The sequence below is a fragment of the Neofelis nebulosa genome, chromosome 1 (genome assembly GCF_028018385.1).
Source record: "Neofelis nebulosa isolate mNeoNeb1 chromosome 1, mNeoNeb1.pri, whole genome shotgun sequence".
In the NCBI taxonomy this organism is placed as follows: domain Eukaryota; kingdom Metazoa; phylum Chordata; class Mammalia; order Carnivora; family Felidae; genus Neofelis; species Neofelis nebulosa.
The window spans coordinates 105649504-105664239 of record NC_080782.1 but is presented as its reverse complement, the minus strand read 5'-3'; positions in this window follow the sequence as shown (position 1 = coordinate 105664239).

Below are 14736 nucleotides of genomic sequence, written 5' to 3'. Positions count from 1 at the left end.
ATGTACTGCTCTTGTCTGAGACCCTCACCTCAGTTGTGTTCTCTTCCTGTTACAAAAAAGAAAACTAGCAGTGTTAGAAAGTGCTTGCCACTTTCTCTGAACTGAGATCTTCCTCTTGGAGGGAGTCTGAAGGACTAAGGGAGAATTACAAGGCACCAACAGTGTTATTTAAGGTGAAAATCCTGAATCTCTTCTAAGATTTGTAGGACGCCCAACTCTTGTCTTGTCCTGACCCCCCTGGGCAGGTCTTCCGTCTCTTTGTGACTCTGGATGGAAGGGAGTGGGCTCATCACTGTGATCCAAGTTTACAGGATCACATGAGTCCCTGCTAAAGCGAGATGGGTAGCCCTGCATCGGCCACCCAACCGGAACCTGCCACGGAGGTCACCACAGCAGAATGGAAAAGGGTGGCCACTGGCATGAGGCTGCCATGTTTTCCTACTTTTGCAAACTTCCTCTCCCACGGAGTTTAGGGAAGCTTGGTTAGGATGAGATGGTCAGAAGATGAAGAAAACTGCTGATTCTTTTATGTAACATGTCTGACACCTTCCCTGACTTCTTTGTTTTAAAATAAATCCCCCCTCCCCACCGCCATCATATTCCCTATCACCTTTTCTTGCTTTATTTGACAATGTCGCTCTTACGACCACTTAGCATCATTGTTTGTTACTACCCATGGTACCTAATAATAAGTTTACATTTGTTTCTCTTTGGTTTTTCGTTGATTAATTGATTGTCTCCACCACTAGAACATAAGCCTAGAGTATATGTATCATTGGCCTCTTTTGTTTACAGCCATATCTGCAGCTGCTGGGACAGTATCTGGCATATAGTAGTTGGTAAATAAATATTTGTTTAATGAATATGAATGAATGAAAGAACTGGCCTTCAGAAAGGAGTTAGTGAAAAAGGATTTCAGGTCACCTATAAACATTGATAGTTGTAAAGATCAGTTGAATTATGTACGGTACAAAGTGAAAAATGTCGCCTAAAGAAACACAAACATTGGCATAGAGTTTGAGGTGACATTTTATGTGGGGGAGAGGGGGCGTCAGGCTGGTGTTTTTTTCTCCTGCCACAGCCTACGGATGAAGTTTAGCAGCAGGTCTTCTAACAAGTATCATTGACTTGTCATGGGTCATGGTAGTTGATATTCCGGATTATCTGCAATAAAGTGTTGAAATGAATCCACTCATCAGACATGAAGTCGGCATACCTGTGTGCCGAGGCAGAGCCCGGACCCTTCTGGGAAGGCTCCCCTGAAGCAGTGAGGCGGGCAGCAGACATTCCTTAGCGTAAGATGCACTAGATGTGATCCTCAGAATGTGACCCTGTGGGATAAATAATGGGTAAATAAAAGGAAACATAAAGGAGAGGGGAAAGTGTGGTCCAACTAGTTGGAGAGACCCAGATTCAACAAGGCCAGGTGGCCTATGGTAAGGCATTGCGAGGCCAGTGTGCTACTTTTCCCAAGTGTATTTCATGGCCCTCTAGCCCCGGGATCCCACAGGACTGGTGATCCAACAGCCTCACTTGGGAAGCCTTGGAGTATCTCTGTGGGCCGTCAGGGAGTGCTCCTAGATGGCTTTTCCAGAATTAAATACAGATTGCTGGCTCTTTCTGGGCGAAGACAGAGTCAGAAAAGTCAAGGGCTGTCGCTCCATTTGCTGACAGACTCCACGCAAGAGCAGACATTTTGTGTAAGAAATACAGTCTTTACTGTTGCCTGATAAAATGGCTGATGTAGTAAAAAGAATAATTAGCCATGTTGCAAGCCCCACCTTTCTGTGACCTTCAAGAGGTATTGATACTTTTCTGGGTCTCAGTTTCCTTCTTGTAAACAGAAAGAGTTAGTTAAGAGATCTTTGAAGTCCCTTTCTCCACCAGCACTCAGTATTTAAATGGCTTTTGGATGTCTGTTCCAGCCCTTAGCGCTGTTTTATTCTAAAGGACAGATAGATAAGACCCAGATGAGGGAAGAAGAGCTAATGATTTGAAGCTTGGAAGTTACTGGCCGAATAATGATTTTCATACCTAGGACGCGAAACTGTTAAAAAGCCACCTTCCCTAATGAGTCTGTAAATAGACATCTGCAGACAAAATTCAAACACCTCTGGCTTAGGGCCCAGCATATGAAAGCAGAGCTCCACGGTACTTGTTTATGATGTTTTAATTTTTGTAGTAATTTTTTGGTTCTTTAGTGAGGACAAAAAAGAAGTTTTAATTTTTCTCATTTCTGTGTTACTTGAAATAGCATCCTTGGTCTAGAGCCAACAGGATTCTTGAATTTTAAATCGAAGCTCCGAGTGACTCAGACTTAATTGGACACACCTCTTGGCTCAGACTATTGATAATTAGTCCATTAAATATTAGGGAACTATATACCCTCAAGTTCCCCAAATAAATGTTCCAGCAGTGGTGGGGAAGATGTAATTTATTATAATAGCTCTCCTACAGTTACCCAAGTACAGGGATAACGATTTGCAGTGCTTTTCTCTGTATCCTTTCATTCCTGCTCTTTATCCCGCATCTCCCTATGCTTCAAACTACAAAATTCCAAGGACTGAGGGCGTCTTAAAGGAGGACTGCCTCATCCCCTTCATAGGACAATGACCAAACTAGAGGTGAATTCAGGGTTGGTTTTGTGACTCAAACTAGAATTGGAATTTAACGTTCTGGGTGCTACTTCTGGATTAACTGCTAATTAACAGGAGGATATAACTTGCCTGTGCCTTGGCTTCCTGGTGTAAAATAAAGGTATTAGCGTAGAAAATCTGGGACATCTCTTCCTGTTAAGAACAAACAACAACAACAACAAGAAACCTTTCTTTTTGTGTCCTGGGAATGAGATTAGGAGGGGAAGGAAAGAGTCTATGAAAGACACACAGGGAAGCAGGGAGTGGGAAGAACATGGGTTTAGTGTGGGCTCAGCTCCTTAATGGTTACTTCTGAGCAGGAAGGTAAGGGCTGGGTCCTGGGAGAGATGATAGTAACATTCCTTTCCTAAAACCACATAAATGGGCATCACTTGCATTGTTATTTATACATGACTTACCTTATAGGCTCTTTTTTATCTAGCCACTACTTGGAACACATTAAAACCAAATTAAAAATGGATAAATATGAATAATAAATAGAACAGGCTCATTAAAAACAAAAGAAATGAAGCATGCCTTACCTTTATGACCGCACTGAATATTTTTTAGTTTGTGTGTGTGTGTGTGTGTGTGTGTGTGTGTGTGTGTGTGTGTCTATAGTATTCTCTGCCATTATGACTTCTTCTTTTTGGTCCCCCATGAAGTGGCCACTGCTTGGCCATCAGGCTTCATCTCCCACCTCTCTTCCCCCACCCCTCCTCTCTGCAATTTCAGATTCTCACACACGCTCATGGTTGTCTTTCCACATGCAGTCATTGTGTCTGAAATGCCTCCTCTCGACCTCCTCCAAGAATCCTACCTCTTCTTTCAGTTTTATCTCAAATGCTTCTGGGAAGCTTTCTCCATCTTCCCGTGGCCAGCGTGGGTGCCCCTTTACCCGTACGTCAGTAGACATTATGAATCTCTGTATTGAAGTGGCTGTGTATTATACTGATTTGCATATCAGGTTCTTGCTGGACTATATACTCTTTAAGGGAAGAAATTGAAATTTTTGTGTATATGCAATCAGCTTGCTTCCACCTATCCATATTCATCTGCCTCATCTGTTTCTCCATCCTTCCTCTTCATCTTTTTCAGGCATACTTCAGGTCATTTAAAAGTATGGCCGGTAACTGAAACGTAGCCCGTACGGAACAGGTCTTCACTAGTGCCAAGGGAAGGGAAGGCAGCGAGGATTTGAGCAGTGGCTGGGAAACGTACCGTATAAGCAGAGGTAAAACCTTTTGTTAATGGGACCTGGGCTTGACATTAGGGGTGCTGAGGCCGGTGGGGGGTTGGGGCAGCCAGCTTAGTCACCACTATTATTTGGGAATGGTCAAGGTGTGTTCAGAAAGTTTCTCAAAGTTGTTCCTTGGTCACTTTGGCTTTAGCTGTCACTCTCTTTTGATGGAGAAAACCCTGTTTGTTGTTACTTGTGGTTACATTGAGTCAAGTATAAAATTATTCCCATAGCACATATTCAAGTGTAGATTTACCAAGGCTATTGGTTAACATTTAAAGTAGCTTTACCTTTGAGATTTCAGGAAAAATACACACACACACACACACGCACACACACACACACACAAACCAAAGTACACCTGATTTGTTGTTAAAGTGTTGCTTCTCTTTTTTTTTCCTGAGTACTCTCCCACATTTATTTTTCATTGCTTCTCTGTATTTTAAGTCCTTTAAACCTAAAACAGTTTGCTCCTGGTGCCGTTCTTTGATTCATACTGTGCTATACTCTGAGGATTTCCTACGACTTCTGTGTACAAATCCTATGTATCTTTCAAGGACTAGTTTAGACTTCCTTCTCCTATCGAGTTATCCCTGTCACTGTGGTCCTTATTGAGTTTCTATCAGTGTTAATGACATCTAGACTGCACACACTGACTTTGCTCTCTTTCCATTCATCCTGTTCCAGTTGTTCCTGGCTCATTGATGTGGGTGTTAACTAGTTCGCTGGGGAGCAAGCACATTGAAACCAAGGTCCATCTCCCACATATACAGCTTCTGTACCTTTGAGCCTCAGTGTTTTGTTAAAACATGTAATCTTCACTTAGCAAAGTATACTTGATGATGTAGTTGATAACAGGAAAATCACCCACCAAAATTAATTGCCACTAGGATACCCAAGTTCTGGTTCAGAGTCTTAGTTTACAAAGTACATTTTGTATCTTGTCCTCAGAGGCAAGCAAAGAGAAAGAATATGAGCGTGGCTCAACTTCTAAAATTCTCAACTTGGAAAAGTTTATATTCTTAAAGAAAAAGGTAAAAGATGAGCTGTAAGATACTCCCCTAGGCTTGCACTCTGAGATCCACTCTTTCAACACAGAGTTCTATGAAGAACCAGCCAGTGGGTAGAGGTTTACTTTGGCAGTTGAGGTGAGTTGATCATAGTGTTGCATTTCTTGGAATCACTACTCGAATTTTACATATTATTATTTTTCCTCCCCATTTAGAAAAAAGTTAGTTGCATTTCTTACTAATACTTATAAGCTTTTAAAAAGCCATCACATCAATGTTATTAACTATGTAGTGAATATGCTTTGCTTATATATTTCCATGCACATCTTTAGTCATTTCTCTAGGGTTAGACTGCTAGAGGCAGAATTTCTGGGTCAGAGCACACAGACCTGCTTAGAGTGCATGTTTTGGAAAAAGTAAAGAAAATTATGATTTGGCATGTGATGCTGAGGAAGAGGAACATTATGGCTTGATTTTTAGCCCCTCCACCCCCCGACTCCTTTCTCTTCCTTTTTTGAACTTAATTTCCTCATTGGGTCGGTTTCCTTCGCCATCCACCATAAAAGGATGAGCATGTAGTATACTGGACCAGCCCTGTCAGGATGCCATTTTGAATGGGATACTTTATAACTCTTGTTGATCTTTCACATTAATATTCAGGTCAGTTCAACCCAAACTGCCTTTAACATTTTCTAGAATGGTTCTTCAATTCAGGATTTCAGGAAGACAGAAGTAGGATTAGTTGATGATGAATAAACCCACAATCTCATGAGAACTGCAAACTTAAGCATAGCTATTCAGAATAATTCACAATTTACATCTATATACACAGACACACAGCTATTAATTAATAGCATACACTGCTATTAATATACATTCCATTCTCACTAAAGACCTCGCTGAAAAACCCTAGTTCTATGTTTCTAAAAAAAAGTAGTCTCGATTGTATTCCCAGCCTGAGTGGCTCTTGCTTTGCACACTCCACAATTTGCTGATTGTCCTGTGTGAACCCAACACAGTTTTCTCCCTTCAGGTCCCTGAAGTTATGGAGAATCCATCTCTGCATGCATATTTGCTCAAAGTTCACTTTAACCAGGTTTGGGCATCATCAATTCCATTGCTCGGGAGCTTTTACTGTTTTCTGTGAACTCTGTGAAAATTCCTGTCTCTAATTACTTCCTAGTGAGATGTGACTTCTTGTCTTTGCGGCGGGGCTCTGCGCTTCTCTGGTTCTTTAATCTGAGTACACTGTGTTCTCTGGCTTGCTTCTCCTGGGTTCTGCCTGTGTGTGTTCTGGAGCAAATTTTGCTTTGGTTAATCAAGAGCATAACTTTCTGATGAGAGTTTGAGCTGAAAATGGGTTTTGCCATGATGTATAAACTTGGATACCCTGATATTTACCCCTCCTCTGTGGTCCCGCAGAACCCAGGGCACATTTCTACTGTCATATTCGCTTGAATATCTGCCTCATCCACAGATTAAATTGCAAAATGTTGTGTTTTTCTTTTATCCATCCAGTATCTTGCTCAGTGGGTGTAAGATTTTGTTAAAGTATTTGTTGTTAAGATGTTGTGAAACAGTTGAAATATCTACTTAGTTATTTCTGGTCAGCATTTTGCTATTTAATCAACTCACCTCCCTTTTGTAGATTACATTTATTCAAACAATATGAAGTCTTGACTCATTGCCCAGAATGAGTTTCGGTGTGCTTGTCTCAGCCCACGGAATGCTGTCCCTGATTTGCATGTAGAAACTGTGTTTTCAGAACTAATTTAGCAACATGATGGGGCCGTAATGTTTTTTTTTTTTTTTCAATTAGGAAATTTAATTTCTGTAAATAGACTTACAAAGATAAAGGATCAATTCTAATTTGGATTTCCATTTATCGTATTGTTACGATTGAGTAAATGCATCTAATGCCATGGGAATTGTGTCCATAAGGATGGATGCAGTTATGCAATGATAACAAACAAACACACAAACAAATCTAGTGGTTTAAAACAGCAGCATTTATTTCTCATTCATGTTACGTGTCCATTTGGCTTGCCAGGACTCTGTTTTGTATTGTTTTCACTTAAGTTTGTAGGCTGATGAAGGCTCTACCATCTGGACCAACACCAATTCATACAGGGAAGCAGTGGTAAGGCACTAGAGGTCCTAAAGACTTCCAGAAAAAGAAACACGTTATTTCAGCTTTTTGGTTGGTAGTCAAAGCAAGTCACATGGTTTTCTCAACTCCAAAGGTGTGGGGTAGCATAATTCATGTGCCCAGAAAGAGAAGAAATATTTGGTATTCAGAACTAATGACTCCCTCAGTTTGTATTCTAGTATTAGATATTCAGCTCACTTTCCCTCCCTCTGCCAAGTGACCTAATAATACCATTTCCAGGGAAAGGAAGACCAACCATGGAAGTGTCATAATTTCACAAAAGGGTGTGGATGAGGCAAGTGCAGGCTGGCTGGCGAAGGCTGGGATTCTAGATTAGGAGCATCTGCTAATAGAGCAGACAAGGGACTGAATTCCAAAGACGCACTTGGAATTGGTAGGTCTTAAATCACTGGGCTGGTTCCTTGGGTTCAGATAGACTAGAGGTTTAAGCCAGGGATACAAGTCACATAAGCATCAATCCATCATAACCATTACCATAAATCGGAACAGAAGGAGTGTCACACACCTATAAACATGACCAAGGAAAATTTCAGATCTGAAAAGATGCTCATTTGCTTTTATTCAAATGTTTATTTATTTATTTTGAGAGAAGGAGAGAGAGAGCGAGTGAGTGAGCACGAGCAGGGGAGGGGCAGAGAGAGAGAGGGAAATAAAGAATCCCAAGCAGGCTCCACACTGTTAGTGCAGAGCCCAACTCAGGGCTCCATCTCACGAATTGTGGGATCATGACCTGCACCAAAACCAAGAGTCAGATTCTTAACCGATTGAGCTGTTCAGGTACCCCACTCATTTGTTCTTTTTTATCCTCAGCTAAGGAGGATAGAAGAGGGTTCACGTACATTGTTTGAAGGCAGAACATAGAACAGGCTCACAGTGTGCTTGTTTTGCCTCAATAAAATCTAAGAATCTTCACGGAGGCTCTTTTTATGTAAAATAATTATTCTTAACCTTTTGTGACTCAAATGTCCCATTTAGAATCTGATAATGCAATTTAATGCAGGAAGGACAGCCTTCCTTGACCTAAACTTCATACTTTATACAAAAATTAACTCAAAGTGGTTCACGTAGTTATGAGTAGAGTAAAGCTATAAAACTTGTAGGAAAAAAGATAAGTCTTTAGGATCTAGGATTAAGCGAAGAGTTCTTAAACTTGACATCAAAAGCACGATCCATAAAAGGAAAAGTTGAAAACTTGGAGCTCATCAAAATTAAAATATTTTACTCTGCAAAAGACTCAATTACGAGAATGAAAAGACAAGCTACAGACAAAGATAAAATATTTTTGCAAACCACATATCCAAAAAAGGATCAATATCTAGACTAACAAATTCTCAAAATTTAACAGTGAAAACAAGCAAAAAATCCAATTAGCACATGGGCAGAAGATATGAAGACATATTTTATGAAGAGGGTGGAAAAGAAGCTCATGAAAAGATGTTCAACATAGTCGCTTGAGAAATGCAAATTAAAACAACAATGAGATACCACGTATCAGTCAGAATGGCTAAAATAAAAAATAAGATGCTGGAGTGGGTTCAGAGACCCTGATCCCCACACACGGATGGTGGGCACAGGGCAGCAGCTCTGATACACAGTTTGGCATTTTCTTATAAACACTAGCCATGTGTGTTAGTCATCTTGGGCCTCCATAACAAAATAGCGCAGGTCAAGTGGCTCAAACAGCAGAAATGTATCTTCTCATAGTGCTGGAGACCAGAAATCCAAGATAAAGTTGTCACCTTTTGAGGCCTCTGTCCTTGGCTTGCAAATGGCTGTGTTTTCGTTGTGGGCTCACATTGTTGTACCTTGGTCTCTTTGTTATCTGTATCTTAGTCCCCTCTTCTTAGAAGGACACCTGTCGTATTGGGTTAAGGCCCACCGGTGTGACCTCATTTTACCTTACTTACCTCTTTAAAACCCTATTTCCAACTACAGTCATATTCTGAGGTACTGGAAGTTAAGGCTCCATATATGAATTTTAAGGAGATATGGTACCACCCAAAGTATCCTGCAAGTACCCTCTAACCTAGCAATTGCACTCGAGCATTTATCTCAGAAAAAGTAAGATTTGTTTTTAAAAATTGGTACGCAAATGGTCATATCAACTGTTTTCTATTATGAGTCAGATGGCCTTCAATGGGTAAATGGTTAAATATGATATATCCATACCGTAAACACTACTCAGCAATAAAAAGGAATGAATTATTATTATTATTATTATTATTTTATTTTATTTTATTTTATTTTATTTAAATTGTAGTCAACATACAGTGCAATATTGGTTTCAGGAGTAGAATTCAGTGATTGAACACCCTGTGCTCATCCCAACAAGGGCCCTCATTAATACCCATCCCCCACTCACTTCCCTCCATCAACCCTCCGTTTGTTCTCTATCATAGAGTCTCTTGTGGTTTATTTCCCTCTCACCTCTTTTTTCCTCCCTTCCCTGTTTTGTTTCTTAAATTCCACTTACGGGTGAAATCAAGTGGTATTTGTCTTTCTCTAAGTGACTTATTTCACTGAGCATAATACACTCTAGCTCTATCTACATCATTGCAAATGGCAAGATTTCATTCTTTTTGATGGCTGATATGTATCACATCTTCTTTATCCGTTCATCAATTGATAGACATTTAGGCTCTTTCTATAGTTTGGCTGTTGTAAATAATGCTGCTGTAAATATCGGAGTGCATGTATTTGTTTGAATTAGTGCTTTTACATCCTTTGGGTAAATACCTAATACTGCAATTGCTGGATTGTGGGGTAGTTCTATTTTCAGTTTTTTTTGAGGAACCTCCATACTGTTCTCCAGAGTAGTTGCACCAATTTTCATTCCACTTCTTTCACATCCTCACCAACACCTGTTGTTTCTTATGTTGTTAATTTTAGCCATTTTGACGTCTGACGTGTGAAGTGATACTTCATCATAGTTTTGAATGTATTTCCCTGATGATGAGTGATATTGAGTATATTTTTATGTGTCTGTTAGCCAGACAAAATTCAATAACAAAAATCATACTATATCATTTCATGGGTGGGTGTGTGTGTGTGTATATATATATATATATATCCTTGAAAAGATAAAATTATAGGATGGAGAATAGTGATTTCCAAAGATTAGGGATTGGGCAATAAGGAAAGGGAGGTGGTTGGGTCTATAGAAGAACAACAACATGAGGGATTCATGTGGTGATGGGAATGTTCTCTACCTTAACTGTATCAGTGTCAAATGAGCAATTTTTGTTGAGTATTTTTGTTTGCTTTTTTGTTTGTTTTTTAATTGCAGAGGGAGAAAGAGAATGTGTGTGAGCGGGGGAGGGGGAGGGGGAGAGGGAGAGAGAAAGAGAGAGAGAGAGAGAGAGAGAGAGAGAGAGAATCCCAAGCAGGCTCCTTGCCCAGCATGGAACCTGATGCTGGACTCAGTCCCATGAACCATGAGATATGACCTGAGGTGAAATCAGAAGTTGGCTGCTCAACTGACTGAGCCTCCCAGGCACCCCTTTCTTTGTTCTTAATCAGTCTTGCTATGTGTTTATTAATGTTATTGATCTTTCAAAGAACCAATTTTTAGTTTAGCTTTGTTGATTTTCTGTAATTTTGGGTCTATTTTGTTTTCCATTGATTTCTGCTTCTATTGTTATTATTCTTTTGAAAAGCTGTCTCTTACAGTAGACCCTGTGATAGAGTTTGCCATGCAGGGGATTTATTAGATTAAAAAAAATTTTTTTAAGTGTATTTATCCTGAGAGAGACAGAGACAGCATGAGTGAGGGAGGGGCAGAGATAGGGGGAGACGGATAATCCCAAGCAGGCTCCACATTACCAGTACAGAGCCCCATGCGGGGTTCAAACTCATGAAACCACAAGATCACGACCTGAGTCAAAACCAAGCTTCAGACACGTAACCAACTGAACCACCCAGGAACCCAAAGGGACTTATTAGAGGTTAATTCCTATGGCAGGGAGGAAGAACTGTGAGCTAGCCTGAAAAAGCTCAGGCAACCCTATAGGGAGCTTGATGGGTATATTGGCTGTCAGGAGCATCCTGCATTGATTGGTCTCTGATGTCTGGGACTTCCTATCTCTACCTCAATCAGTCACTGGACTTCTACTGCCCAAGAAGGGTATGCCCTTGTGTGAGGAGCTTCCCTGTAATTGAAGTAGCTGGACAGCCTGAGGCTATCTGCTGATAGCTGGGGCAGTATATCTTAATTGATACTGATGGGTGATCCGAGTGCCACACTCCTAGGTTCACCACAGTTTCTTTTTTTCTTTGAGATTACCTTTTTCTTTTATTAGACACTTGAGTTGCTCACTTAGATTATTATTTTTTTAGCCCTTATTATTTTCTGATATAAGCATTTAAAGTCAGTACATTTTCTTCCAGGTACCACTTCATCATCATCATCATCATCATCATCATCATTATCATCATCATCTCACAGATCTGATACATTGTGTTTTCATTATTTCTTCTTCAAAATATTTTCTGATACCCATTTGTATTTCTTCTATGACCCAGGGGCTATATTTAACATTATGTACTTAATCTCCAAACCTTGGGGACTTCCTAGGTAACTTTTTGTTACTGAATTCTAGCTAATTTTCATTGGGGTTAGAGAAAACACTCTGGATTTGCATCCTACTAAGGATTAGCTCAAGGACACACATCTGGTTTACATTGTTATTTCGTGTATATTGAAAATGGTACGTATTCTCCATTTGTTATAGAAATATGCATTGGGTCGAGTCTTCTAATAGAGTTTTTCAAATCTTCTACAATGAACTATTTTATATAACTTGCTTCATCTCTGACTGGGAGGTGTATGTGAAAATCTCTAATTATGATTGTGGATCAATCTCTTCACCCTTTTAGTTCCGTTAGTCTTGCATCATATATTTTAAGCTAGGACATGAGTTGCATATACATTTAGGTTTGCCACATCTTCCTGGTAAATTAATCCTTTAATCATTGTGAACTATCTCTCTTGAATGTCACTGCCTGTGTGGCATAACTTTTCCCACCCGTCTCCTTTTTTTCTATCTGTGTCCTTATACTGAAGGTGTCCTTTGAAGATAGTGCATACTGAATCATGGTTGTTTAAAAAAATCTATTCTTGTAAACTCTATCTTTTAATTGGAGTATTTAGGTTTCTTTGCCAGTTTTCCAATGTAATTGCCAGTATGGTTAAGTTTAAGCCTACTGTTTTATTTTCTGTTTTCCCCATCATTTTTGGTTGCTTTGTTACTTCTGTCATGGTTTCCTTTGGATTATTCAAGAACGTTTACTGTATTTTATGTTTTGTTGTCTTTTTATTAGTATGGTTTTGTATTTCCCATTAGTGTTTATGCTCTATATTAAAGTAGGCGTTGTATATAAAGTAGGCATTAATAAACCTTGAATTACAATTTTACCATTTCACAAATAATATAAGAAGCTTTCAGCTCTGCCTGCTATTATTGCCACTGTTCTCAAGTGGTTTATTTTTATGTGTGCTATAAATCCCTTAAAACATTGCTACTTTTGCTTTAAACAGTCTTTTTCTTTTTTTTTAAGTTTATTTATTTATTTAGAGACAAAGAGCACAAGCAGGGAGAGGGGAAAAGAAAGGCAGAGAGAGAGAGACTCCCAAGTACGTTTAGCATTGTCAGTGCAGAGCCCTGTGTGGGGCTTGATCCCACAGACTGTGAGATCATGACCCAAGCCAAAATCAAGAGACAGATGATTAACTGACTGAGCCACCCGGGTGTCCCTAAACAGTCTTTTCCCAAAGTAAAATATTTTATTTCATATTTACTTATACATTTGCTCTCTTCAGTTCTGTGCGTCTCTGTCTGCAATTCTGTGCTTCCATGTGCAATAATTTCCTTTCAGTCTGAAGAAAGTCACTTAGTAGGTCTTGTGGTATGGGTCTGCTGGCAACAAATATGCTCATCTTGTCTGAAAATATCTTTAGCTCTTATTTTTAAAGAATTTTTTTCTAGAAAATAGTATCTGACAGGTTTTTTTTTCTCTTTTACCACCTTGAAACTGCTGTTTCATTGACTTATCTCTTCCACTGTTTATGTTAAAACATGAGGTCTAATTTTTCTTGTTGTTCCCCTAAAGATAATATTTGTCTTCAGCTATCTTCTGGGGGTAGTGGCTATGGTGTTGGAGGGAAGAAGAAAATTTATTGAGCAATCACTGTTTCCTCTTGGTAGAAGAGAAAAAAGTACCACTGACTAGGGCCAGTAGCTGGTGTTGTCTCGTTGTCAATAGGGAAGCATCTGGGAAGGAAATAAGAGTTATGGACTACTGGGCATGGGATAAGGTTGTTTTGGGGAATTCCCACGAGTAGTAAGAAAAATCGAGAGGAGCAGATTCATAGGTCCCTTTGGTCTGCAGAGATGGTGAAGGCAGTAGTGACCTACCTATATGACCTTAGGAATAATATAAGCTTTTTCTAGGCCTGTTCCATAAGGGAAGCAGGTCAGTATATGGATTTGAGTAGGCACATAACCTTATTCTGGAACAATATATTAGGAAGATACTCCCCTTTTCTGTGATATGAGTTTCTTTTGTTTTAAATATAACTTATTGTCAAATTGGTTTCCATTCAACACCCAGTGCTCATCCCAACAGGTGCCCTCCTCCATGCCCATCACCCACTTTCCCCTTTCTCCCACCTCCCATCAACCCTCAGTTTATTCTCAGTATTTAAGAGTCTCTTATGGTTTGCCTCCCTCCCTCTCTGTAACTTTTTCCCCCTCCCCCTCCCCCATGTCTTCTGTTAAGTTTCCCAAGATCCACATATGAGTGAAAACATATGGTATCTGTCTTTCTCTGACTGACTTATTTCACTTAGCATAATCCCCTCCAGTTCCATCCACAGTGCTGCAAATGGCCAGATTTCATTCTTTCTCATTGCCAAGTAATATTCCATTGTATGAGTTTCAAATGTGTCCCCCTTCCGTTGGTTTTACATAGTCTTACTATACATGGAACTACCCAGACCACAGCCAGACCCTCATTTCAGGAGACATCCTGTGAAGGCAAACTAAACATAAACAGTGTGTCACAAGACATGAAGCTGAGTGTGGAAAAAAGGGTGTATTCATGTGGTTTGTCACATGGGTGAAGAATATACTTATTCTATATGGAATCATAGATCAGAGCCAGGATATAGGGTTAATCCTCCAATGAGAAATATTTTTATTTAAGAGAAGGAAGACATTTCCATATTTCAAGATAGTACTTTCCCAATAATAGAAGTAAACACACACAGAGTGGATGACCATCTCTTTGGGATATTAGTCGGGGGTGGTAACTGTATTTGATGGTTTCTCTTACCTCTTCCTGTTGCCAAGCTCTGTGATTGGAAGCTATTAGGAGTAGACCTGTAAGGCTACCTTTGAGTAATAAGGATACAAAAAAGGTAATGGTAGGTATAGCGATAGAAAAATATTCCTTTAGGCAGTACACTAATGAAAGAAGAGATTTTGAGTCACTTGAGTGCCATCTATGTTGGCTCATCGAGACTTTATTCCTAGAAATAGGAAACATTTTAATTGAGTCATAAAACATTAAGGGCTAACAGTATCCCCAGCTGTTATCTAATCCAGCTCCCTCATTTTACAGATGTGGCAATTGAAGCCCAGAGGAGTTCGCTTGCCTGAGGCAGTAATTCTCAAAGTGTAG